Source organism: Cibotium barometz, chromosome 8, assembly GCF_041138505.1.
Source record: "Cibotium barometz isolate CiBa-2024 chromosome 8, ASM4113850v1, whole genome shotgun sequence".
Taxonomy (NCBI): Eukaryota; Viridiplantae; Streptophyta; class Polypodiopsida; order Cyatheales; family Cibotiaceae; genus Cibotium; species Cibotium barometz.
In genome coordinates, this window is record NC_141053.1 from 49,452,155 (window position 1) to 49,465,223 (window position 13,069).

Genomic DNA, 13,069 nt, shown 5'->3' on the forward strand with positions numbered 1-13,069 from the left:
GCACACTTTATGTGCAGCTAGATAATACGGTAAGGCAAAACAATGACCCTAACTTGACCATCACCATAATTCAAAAAATAGTAAGTGAATGGCAATGAGAATTACCTAGCACACTTTATGTGCAGCTAGATAATACGGTAAGGGAAAACAAAAATCAAATAGTGCTTGCTTATTTGAGTATGTTGGTGTAGCAAAAAGTTTTCAAAAAGATCAAACTTGGATTTTTGTTGGTGGGTCACACTCATGATCAAATTGATCAGATGTTTAGTAGGTTTTCAATTAAACTTGCTAAGAAAAGTGCATTTGAGCTTCTAGAGGTGTGCACAATTCTTAAAGAAGCTTATGATCCTGCACCATAAATTCATGTTTTGAAAGGCACCTATGATTTTAGAGATAGGTGGAGATTTTGCAAGCCCTGCATTCGCTCAGCTTAATGACCATAGTTTCCAACATCAATTCAAAATAAAAGAAAAAGAAGCTAAAACACGTTTGTGGTGTAAGAAGTACTCTAACTCAGAGGCATGTCATCCTCAGGATGGTTTGAAGTTTTTACTCAATGTCCCAGAACGACAAATTCTTCAGGCAGCAAAAATGCTTTTGGCATCAAGCATTGAAACAGCAAAAGCTCAAAAAGAAAAGCAAGCCATCAATTATCAACAATGTTTGATAGAAATTAAAGAGACCATACAATCAGCACATGTGTATTTTCTAGCTTGCTCACTTGGATGGTGGAATACATTTTTTCATGAGCAAGAAATCTTGATTGAGGAAGTTCAAAGCAATTCAAGATCACAGATAAATCTGGAAATCAGCACATGTGTATTTTCCAGCTTGCTCACTTGGATGGTGGAATACATTTTTTCATGAGCAAGAAGTCTTGAATGAGGAAGTTCAAAGCAATTCAAGATCACAGATAAATCTGGAGCCCTTTCTTTGGAGGGTACAAGAACTTGAAGACCGTGATGATAATATTCAAATGCCAAATCAACAAACAGAATTGCCTGAAGAATTACAAACATTGGTGCATGGGGAGACTCGCGAAGCGTATGTTGGTGCTAGAAGGACTAGTCGACGGCTGCAAGAGAAGGAAATGTGGGAAGGAAATATTGAGGAGCTCACTGTAGGTGCAATGATTGCACTGTTAGCAATAGATGATGAAAGCGAATGTCTTTTTTGGTTGGCAAAGGTACTTAAAGTCCTTGAGGAAAATGAAAAAGTAAGCTCAATTAAGGTCCACTGGTACAAGGTCTGGTACAAGGTCAATGGAGATGATGCATTATCAGGAAAATATTATCCAGAGATGTTTCGAGTAAATAAAAAGGGAAAGAAAGCAAATTGTAGTCAACGTCGCGTGGATAGACTAAGCATGGAGGATGTGGAAGTTCTTGTTTATGGTTTTACCTTGAAAACGTCGGGTCATCTACGAGAACAGACCCAAAAAAATCTTCTGGAGAAAGTCAAAGATTTAACACGAGAGGCATAAGACCTCTCATTGTAACCAATTTTGTGGACATTATTATTTTATTACAAATTGAGTATTTTTTTTCTTTCAAAGTATTGAAGTGTAAAACTTGCACTTTTTAACAGTTTTTTAGAGCTTTTTAGGAGCTCGTGCTCTTTTTTGGTTTAAAAAATAGTGTTTTTTGAGATATTTTAGCATTTTCAAAAATGGGTTGTATTTTTGATGGTTTAGTTGTACTTTTAAATGGCTGGATGATTATACCTTCCCTTGATAAAGCCATGTTGTTTCTTAGATATGATGACTTGAAGTGCAAGAGTGAACCTGATGGCAATGGTTTCTAGTGATTAAATCTATCACAAACATTTTGTTTGGGAATGATTTTCACCAACCTTTCCTTCAAGTCCTTATCCAAATTGCTTGTCCTATAGGTTTTCAAAACAAATTCCTTTAAGGATGGTCAGAAGAAGGCAATGAAGGATTCTACAGATAAACCATCCCACCCAGATGATTTCTCTCTTCCCATCTCTAAAAGGGCATCCCAACATTCCTCTATCTTAATATTTCTCTCCATCCATCTAGCCCTACCCAATCTATTGCTAATTTGTTGTAGAAATTTGGCTTCATTTTTTAGTAATCCTCTTTGAGACTGAGGGTTATTAACTCAAAAACTCTACCCATTTTTTAGTAATCCTCTTTGAGACTGAGGGTTATTAACTCAAAAACTCTACCCATTTTTTGGCTATTAACCTAATCCCCTCTATCTCTTAATCATTTTCATCCAAAACCCTCCCCATAATCTCCTTACCCCTCTTCCCCTCAATCAACTTAAATAGATACCCATCTGACTTCCTTTTCTTATTAAAGGTTTTCCACTTGTTTCTAATTTCCTCCCTGCTAGTACATTTCTCATCTTCACTCCTCAACCCAGCTTGACATTTGAAATACCAAGTAGCCTCCTCATCACTAAATTTCCCAATCTTTGTCTTTTTCTATAGAGTTTCTACAAGATCACCCCATCTCCTTCTTTCCTGTCTTTTTTCCTCAACTCTCAATTTCCCAACTGAAGAGCGGTTCTCTCTACCGTGCAATATAGTGCTCATAGAGTACTACTGATCAACAAATTTGTTGAGAAACACAATGTCAATCCGAGGACTCGACCCGATTAGTGCATGAAGGCTTATCCCTTGCGGGAGAGCTCACATACACGAACCACCACTTGACGATTCAACCATTCAACACCTCAATCAATCTCTCAATCCCTTAAACCCACTGCACTAATCAAGAGAACAAGCAATGCATGGCAATCTCTTAATCCCATTCAAACATTGATTAAATCTTAGCTTTCCCTAATGCCAGCAAATCCATAAGCGTACATCTACTAACCCACAAGCTTAAAAGCAAGCATAGAATGTAACATTCACAAACCCACAAGCTCATAAAGAGAGTCTATCCATGAATAACTCATTGCCAATGAAGTGGGCAAGAGCTTGCATCAATGGAGACTACACACACACACACTACAAGCATACATACACAAGAGAAAGAAAGAAGCATTCAACTAATCATAGATTAATCTACTTCAATGATGCTAAAATAGATTAAGAGAAAGAAGTGGAGCTATACTCATTGGAGCTTGATGCTCATTAGAGTATAATAGAGAGAGAGTTAGAGAGTTGCCATAGCTTGAGAGCTCAATAGCTTCACTCAATAGCTTATGAGAATGGCCAAAAACGTCCTCTTTCTTTAGCTAACATCTCTTTTATAGAGATGTCACTAACCCTAGACCTCTTTCACACATGGGCAGACAACCCCATAAATGAGCCTTGCTTAATACACTTAGAACTCTCATTTAGAACCCACATTGGCCTAAAACGATTTACATTGCACTTCGGCACAAAAATATGGAAAAATTATGTGCGTCTTTATGTTCCCATGGCTACAATCCCGCTCTCTTGCATTAATTACTTCTGGCCTCCTTCTATAATCCGTGTTCCCATGAGTGTTCCCGTGGAACATTCCCCCCTTCCTAAATCGCGCACGTCCTCAGGTGCAGTAGAAACAAAAGCTGCAAAAAACAATGGAAGACAAGTAAAGCCTTTTATTGAAAAAAAAACAGCAACAATGACTATCTCACACGTGAGCATGCAAGTGAAAGGCCGATTAGAGTTTTAAAGAGTGCTAAAAGAAGCGACGAGTAAAGACTAGTCAAAGTGAGACTAAGTGGTAGATAGTGCTATGCAAAGGCAAGTGTGCTTGTACACCGCAGGTTATGACCGCAGTCTCAATGTCCTACAAGTGTTTAAGTTATTCCTAAGTGGCAACCCTACTCCTAAATATAAGTCATGGTGATTGGACCTTTCTTTCTTTTCTTTTCTTAAAAAAAAAAATCTTTTTTTTGTGTGTGTGTGTGTAAAGAGCAGAAGATTAAAGAGAATTATTATTTTTAGCTTGATAAAGAGGAAGGTTCCATCCCAATGAGACCCAAGCAATGGCCAAGAGACCTCTGCCAAGAGAATCTAATGGCTGCTTAAGTATCTCAAGGGCGACAGACCCTTTTCTTTCTTTTTGACATAAGGAGTACCCCATGAAGATGAGGGCATCGGTCTCGAGGGCCCATAATGTACCCAAGAGTCCTACCAGCATCTATCAAGGCGATAAAGTCCTTGAAGGTCTTCTTCTTAATGTTTTAGACGTCAATGTTCACCCCATGGAAACCAAGGCATCGGCCCCAAGGTGCTAAAACAACCCAAGGTCTTACCAAGCATTCCACATGGCCGTAGACACGTCATGTCTCAAGTCACTTCTATATATTTTTAAGGGCATGTGTTTTGTAAATTTTTTATTAATCGTAGCACCTAGCCCATACCTAAGAGGTAGCTACCACTAGGGATAACTAATATACTTTGAGAGCATAAGAACTTGGCATACTCCGTTGGCATATATCTTACACCGTCTTCAAATATAAATACCTTCTACTACGTTCTCTAAGAATCTAGAAATCACTCACCACATAGTAACAACTAATTTAAAACTTAAACTAGCCAACTGTGTGTGAACATGCAAACAATATATGCAAAAGTGAAAAGCACATAAAGAACAAAAGATTATGATTTGAATACACCTGTTGTAGTGCTCGTTGATGTTGTGCGTTTGTCTTGATGCATTGCTGATGTGCAGATTGCTTCTCTTTGCTCTTTGTAGGCATTGCATGTCTCCCCCCTTCCTAATTTGTGTGCACAGTAGGTGGACTATTGGTGTGTGTTTGTATGCTCTTGTTTAGCTGAGATCTCTGCAAAATGTCTTATGCAAAATGTCTTATTAACAAACAAGAAAAGAAAAGAATAAAATTTGTTATTGGTGCCAATCACCGAATATAGCCGAGGGAAAAAACCGAGTGGGAGAAAAGTGCCCTGGCTTGTTGATCTTATTGTGGAGTTGATGAGCTTACCCTTACACTGGCGGTGGATCCGTGTCCACTTCTGCTAGAAAGATGGTATCAATCACTTCAGGATGCAAGGACAACCCTGTACAAAAGCTGGTCTCTGGAGAAGGAGTGCTTCCTCGCTAAAATATGGCATTGGTTCTATGGGAAGGTTAAGCAGACAATTCCGATTTTGGAATTGCTCAATATAGGTGCTCATAGTGATCCAAAATGGACATGTTGAGGCTGGGGGAAGAAGGGCTTGCAAGATAGGTGGTTGCAAGTCATTTATGCATGTATCCCTCCATTGTTGTGCTTGAACCTCCTCAGGTAATCTACGTTGATTTTATCCTCGGTCTGGTACTCTCACATCAAGAAGGTTATGGCATTGGGGTGTAATTCCCATAATTTGTTTCATTAAGTCCATGCCATATCGTCGAAAGTAAGAGGGGCATAGCCAACAAATGTGTGAAGCTTCCCCTAATATGAGTCATGCACACTCTTGACAATGTGGAAATGGATGATGCCGTTGATAGAATAAAGTGACAAAGTGATGCCCACAGTAAATTTCACCTAAGGGAGCATAAAAGTACCTAGAATGAGTTTGAAAAGGAGGAGCACTATAACCCCCGTGATGTTCAGGTTGAGTACTATCAGGGTCAATGCATGGTGGACATGTACTCGCCAAATATCCGTCAGGAGGTATCCGGGCGTACAACAATGAAATTTAGAAACTTCAAACTTTATATACTCATATCCATCATTACAATCCTTATCAAAAACAATGTAGATAAGATCATCTCAAAAAGAACACAATCCTGTAAAGGCATAAGGAACCACATTAGTAAAAGTGAGACTATTCAAACACTGATCTACCAAAGAGCTTCAATTGTAGTGTTAATGCCTTACCTTTGGTTTTGGGTATGTCCTTCTTTCTTGAAGAGGTTGTGTTGATTTCCTTTGCACCCACCACACTGATATGAAAATCCAAGAGTGGCTTTTGGAATCTTATTAATACACTCTTTAGGCTGGCAAACCATGGCATTTCGGAAGCCAAACTTAAGAACATGCTTTGGGACCCAATGAGTAACAATCTGAGGTTTAGGCTTGGAAAAGATATGCTTTTTAGGAGGTTTAGCAACTAGGCTAGATGGTACAAGTTTGTACGCATCTTTGGGTAGCCAAATTGACAATTCCTTCTTGCCTGGCCCTCTTTGAGCAGTGACTAGAGTAGTTGGAACATGCCAGCCATGGCCCTCATTTGAGGACTCATCGATTATCCACATCATTTGTCTTGGAGCTTGAAGAGCAGATGTTGAAATTGGGTTGTGTAAGGTAGAACTACCACCCTTGTGACATGATAAAACTCGTGGAGCAGCAGATCCCAAGATGCAATCAGAATCAATTTGCAATTTGTATTGTCTATTCTTCCAATCTAATGAACAATTGGTAGCACTTAACCATGATCGACCAAGAACAACCTCTACCACTGCCTTGGACTTACTAGCCACATAAAAGGGAACTGACATCTGGTGATCCTGAATGGACATCATAATGACACATTTTCCCTCTATAGGGTTTTCTTCACCTGAGAAGCTTCGTAAGTCAATAGGAATGTGCACAAGTGTTGGTTGTCCCAAGGCTACCCATGTGTCAAATGAGAGAACATTATAATCTGCACCAGAGTCAATTAAAGCAGAGACAAAGTAGGTAGTCTCATGAAGATGAAGACACACATGAATATTGAAAGGATTGACATATTGTTCATCCGTAGCCAACTGTAAGGTCAACACAGAAGCCTTGCGGCGACGCTCCTTGGCTTTTGCAACTCTAGCTTTAGCTTCTTCTTGAGCCTGACGTTTAAGTAGATCATGTGCTTCTTTCCGTGTGTGGGCAGCATGCATTTGTTGAAGCATGGTTTCAGCTAAGGGTTTATTGTATTTCTTGAGACGACTTCCATTAATGAAGTTAGGCATTTGCTCACCTTCTAGTGTCTCTAAACGCACTGCACCACTAGGAGTAAGCTCATTAATTACAAACGGTCCTAGGCCACGTTTCTTGAGCTTTCGCTTATACTTCTTAAGTGTGTACAAGAGCAAAAGGTCCCCTTTTTTGAATCGGCCAATTGTTACATTTCGATCATACCATTGCTTTTGTCTCCTCTTCGTGGCATACATCCTCATTACCATCAGCTCCATGACGAGGGTAAGAATGGCTAAGGAGATGACGCTTGTATTCATGAGTGCAAGGGAGCTTAATAAAGAATGTCGATATGAAGACACACTCTTCGACAATGCCAGCAACAAATAGAGTCCTGCAGAGGTCGTTTTTTCTTCTGGAGAGATAATACAAGTCCTCCCCCACACTTGAGCTAAGCTGCTTTGAAACTCTCTACACAGGCTTACTCTAGCTGCCCCAACAAAACTTGCGCATACAACTGGCAACTCACAACAGCTTGCACATAACTTGTATGAAAGGAGCACAAAGAGAGCTGGGAAATTGCAGCTCCTAAACCATAGCTCATACGGTGATTCTGACTACACAAATGGCTCCAAAAGGCGAGTAATGTGAGGTGGGATTTCTATCCGAAGGGACATGGTGCCTTGAGGTTATGCTAGCCCGCCCCAAATAGTTTGCCTCTGTATGGGGAGGAGGTGCAAGGAGAGGCAAAGCACGGACCCATGGTAGGCACCTTAGGAATGCACTCATGCACCGGGTAGGAATGTTACGTGCCTACCTGGGTGTGGGTGAGGTTCCTAAGGTGCCTACCATGGGTCCGTGCTTTGCCTCTCCTTGCACCTCCTTCCCATATATAGAGGCAAACTATTCAGGGTGGGCTAGCATACCCTCAAGGCAAACTATTCGGGGTGGGCTAGCATACCCTCAAGGCACCATGTCCCTTCTTCGGATAGAAATCCCACCTCATAAGTAAAAACTTAAGACACCTCATGGAAATGCTCCTAGAATGCTGAATCTCCCGATGCCAAACTCTAAAAGTGATCCGTACTCTGAAATGTGTGTGCGCGTAGAAGCGATAAGAAAAATTTAGAAAGGCAGCTACTTGAATCCCCATGCCAAGCTTTGATACCATTTGATGGAAGCGAGGATGCAACGGAGAGAGCGACCGCGAGAGAAAGAGAGAGACACATGATATCGTGGGTGTTACTGGTGCAATGGTCACCACACCCTTATTCTCTATGTATCCACAAATAAAGAATAACCATGGTACAAATGCATTCGGTAGGCCATTGGTCTTTACCCCAACAATCTCCCTCTTGCTATACTTCAATTCTTAAGCTATTAAAGAATTTTGGAGGTGAAGAACTAGATATTTTGATATCGGTCTATGGTCAAAGCAAGACAATGCTATATGTATCCACAAATAAAGAATAACCATGGTACAAATGCATTGGGTAGGCCATTGGTCTTTGCCCCAACAATCTCCCTCTTGCTATCCTTCAATTCTTAAGCTATTGAAGAATTTTGGAGGTGAAGAACTAGATATTTTGATATCGGTCTATGGTCAAAGCAAGACAATGCTATATGTATCCACAAATAAAGAATAACCATGGTACAAATGCATTGGGTAGGCCATTGGTCTTTGCCCCAACAATCTCCCTCTTGCTATCCTTCAATTCTTAAGCTATTGAAGAATTTTGGAGGTGAAGAACTAGATATTTTGATATCGGTCTATGGTCAAAGAAAGACAATGCTATATGTATCCACAAATAAAGAATAACCATGGTACAAATGCATTGGGTAGGCCATTGGTCTTTACTTTAACAATCTCCCTCTTGCTATCCTTCAACTTCTTAAGCTATTGAAGAATTTTGGGGTGAAGAACTAGATATTTTGATATCGGTCTATGGTCAAAGCAAGACAATGCTATATGGATGTGTTTCACATGAGAGCTTATTGGATCCAAAAATATTGAGGAGTGAATTTTAAACATTCAAACTAACTGGAGAGGTTGGAATAATGAGAGATACATGTCATTGATTAGGAATAACAAACATTACAAGAAAAGTATGGGTCCTTGCTCAAGTTGGTACAAGTGGCTCTAGTAGTACAATATTGTAGCACAACAATTTGTGAGCGTGGTTTTAGTATTCAAAATATCATTATGTCAAACCTTAGAAATCAAATGAATACAGAGACTGTAGCTACATTCATGCAAATTAGTAGATGAGTTCGATTGCACACCGATGAAATTGCTCTTTAGCCCGTGATGATGTGAAAACAACTTGACATATTTATGCCGTTAACCAATGAAAGGTAATTTTTTTACATAATAGTATTTCTTAGTGTTTTGTTTCAAATGTTGAAAGATAACTCTTTTTACCACAATGAAATAACTTTTCTACATAGAAGTATTTTTTAATCTTTTGTTTCAAAAGTCACTGATTTACTAGGTGCCACAAGACAACGGGTGGCATTTGTTAAATCATAAAAGCTAAATAGCATATTCTTAATGATGAGATAATAAGATAATCATTTCATCAATGATAAATTACAAGCTTGTTTTTCTTACGATCCTTGTCTTCTTTTCTTTTTTCTTTTTATTTCACTTTCTTGCACTCTTCTTTTTTCACCACACAATACCTCTTCTCTTTCTTTATTTTAAAAAAAAACAATATCTTAAGTAATCGTGTCAACTTTTACTACTTTCTTTCTTTTTCTTCTATTTCTCAATTTCTTGTTCTCGTCTTGTGATTTTATCTTTAATTTATAGTGTTGTTAATTATGTTCTCTCTTTTTATTTACATGATTGTGGTTTGATTTTTTCTTTTCTTTAATCTTTGTTTTTTTCTTGAGTACACATTTTGTTTTGTTTTGGTTTTTTTTAATTTGTTTTTCTTTATGGCCTTGCAACTTAACTATGTTGTATGATATACTCTAAGACACAAAGAAGAAATGCTTGTTCTTTTTACCTCTGGTCTTTCTTTTAAAGCACAATAAAAAATTTAAACAATAATGTTATTTGATATCCATTGACTTTGAGGGTATTTAAATGTTTTTTTATATCCAATGGCCTAATGTATAATGTAGAGTCTCTCTCTCTCTCTCTCTCTCTCTCTCTCTCTCCAAAATACCTCTTGCAACTTTAGGTGTTTTGTCTTCTTGTAATTTACAAACTCTTCTAGGCCTTTCCGCACAAGTCTTAGAGGCTCTTGCAATCGTTTAATTAACATGTGGGCATTCTAAAAAATAAGCCTTATTAAAAAAAATGTAATAGGTTTTTTAAGGGTTCAATTTATGTTTGCCCTTAAAAACCCTTTGCAACTTCAAACTAATTTTTTTTAAAGCCCAAAATTTCAAAAAAAAAACTTTTGAATTTCTAGGGTGAATTTTTTTAAGGTAAAGAAATTTCATTTTTTTCGCACACTAATTCAACCCATTTTTTTCGCACACTAATTAGTATTCAACCCATTTTTTGTCATGGGCCTTACACATAGTTGATAGCATGGTTGATTCCAAGGAAATAATACATCACTACAGAGAAATATTTAAGGTGTGTGGTCATGGGCCTTACACATAGTTTATAGGGTTGTTGATTCCAAGGGAATACATCACTAAAGAGAAATAGTAGAGGCGTGTGGTCATGGACCTTACACATAGTTGATATGGTTGTTCATTGCAAGAAACGAATGTTACTAAAGAGAAGTAGTTGAGGTGTGTGGTTATGGGCCTTGTACATAGCTCATATGGTTCTTAAAAACAAGTCCTTGAGGTGTGATGGACCTTACCATTTTCGGATCCATGTGAGCAGTGTCAAAAATAAACTTTGGTCTCATATGCCCATTGGTCTTTAGGAGAAGTTCAGTTTTCAAATTGGTGATTATATGCCTTTTCAATGATACATCGTGATGGGTAACTTTAGATATTTTAAAAGATTTTAAATATTCAAGAAGCTCACAAATTAGTGATTATGTGACCCAAATTGGTGATTCTATAACACCTAACCACCAATTTGGGAACTTCTTGAATATGCAAAATTATCCATCATGCTATATATCATGAGAAAGACCTCGAAGAGTAGATTCTCAATCTAGAATTTTTGATAAATCTTAATTTGATTTGTAAAAAAAAAACTATCAGTCTATTTTTCAGAAAGAACAGGCATGACATTTCTTAAAGGGCCCCTTTTAGAGTAGTTGGTTCCAAAAGAAACATGGCATTTTTCAGAGGGATCCGTTAACATTTTCAAATTTACCTAATGGGTTGATGATTCAAAAAGAATAAGTCACTAAATAAAAGTAGTTGAGGTGTGTGATCCTAAGTGTCACGCATAGTTGATAGAGTTGTTGATTGGAAGAAAAGAGTAAGGCACTAAAGAGAAGTAGTCAATCTATGTGGTCATAGTACTAAAGAGAAGTGGTTGAGGTGTGCTTGTGACTCGTGAGCAAACATCTTCTTGTATTATTGTGAGAGAGTGCAATGGTCCATGCTACTCTTGCAATGTTCCATGCTGCTCTTGGCCATTAAAGGCCAGCTCTTTTTGGCAGCAGGACCCAACAACTCTTGAATCGATGTTTGCAACTCCCATTAATCATGCAACAACTCTTGAACCGATGTTTGCAACTCCCATTAATCATGCAAGGAGAGCGCATATTCAGTTCACCACATGGTCCATAGACATTGCAATGACTAATTATGCTATGCAGCTCTGGCAACATCACCTTGTCAAGAAGTTTAGCACAGACCAACATATCATAGTGAGGGACCTCGATCGGTTTACATCCACTTTCCAAAATCAATAATATATGTGCATGTGGCAAGCCTTGTTTTTGAAATTCAATAACATAAACAAATCCCAATACCGTTTCAAATATTTTTTTTAAACCAATAAGTGCATCCTTATGCTTCTCATAAAAGACTCGTGTAATCAAGTCGCGTCGATCGTGGGCAACCTAACCTAGCAATAAAGCATTGGTTATTTCATCCCACTTAGGATTGCAAGTAAAGGTGATAAATAGGTCAGATTTACCCATCTTTCTAACAATAGCCATTGAACTTGGTACAATTGATGCATATATCTAGGCCCCCCAGTATATGTAGATGGTAGCACCACACTATGTCCAGCAATGCCTGCAGAGACTCTGTTAACTCCATCACTTAAATCAACCATATCTGCAAGACCCTGGTATACTTCTGCATGCAATGCTTTCTGGTTATTGCGTATCCATACTAATCTAGATTCTTCCATTATTACTACTAAATGCATCAACAATGTACTGTTGCAAAAGACGACCACCGCGTAGAAGGCATGCATTTGTATCTTCCCTAATCTGTAGTCTATAAGCATAATATTGTCATTGAGTAACGGTCTTTGTATCCTCATTTGAGCCTTCTCTATTGAGTGGAATTCCAACATGCCAACCATCCTCTCCTTGAGGAAATAGAAGAACATATAATAGAGGCATATATGAGTTATGCAAGTTAGATATTTGCTTTATAGCACCTGTGCATGACATTATTTGAATGTCTCTATACCCCACATGAAAATCATCTCCTTGTCTCGGCTTGATAGCTGCAACCTCACTTCCTGTAGGAACCAAGTATTGCCCCGTGAGGTTGATCGAGCTTCAGTGATGACCATTTGCAAATCTGCACGTGGACTTGACAACAACATTTCTCTCATTGAACGAAGTGCACGAGCGTATGGATTATGTACATACATCATTGTTTGCAACCTTTCAACAATGTTGTTTGGCTAACCCATAGGACTGGATGGGGTTAGGCTAGACTGATGGATCCGTAAAATGAGACTCCTTTCTGTTTACGATAGATGGAGTAAATCTTGGATAGTAATTGTTCTATGGAAAAGAATCAACGGTTGTGCCTCTTGATGGGAAAAAAAGCGTTGATCTCTATGATCCAAGTGCAAGTTTCTTCCTTGATTTGGCCGAGCATCTTTATAGGTGCGGTCGGATCAGTTTGGATAGTAATGATCATGAATAAGTTAGAGTAAAGTCCTGGAGGAATCGCCTGTGTTTTCCGGGCAAGAGAAGTTTTTTCGAATTTGGTTTTGGAAGAACCGAGGAATTAATCACCTATCCGGATATCCGTGGGCGAGGCCTGCAGTGTGGGACCCTGCCCCACGCAAGATGTGCTACTTCCGCTGCTAGCACATCCTGCCCCACGCAAGACGCAAGATGTGCTACTTCCGCTGCTAGCACCCCGAA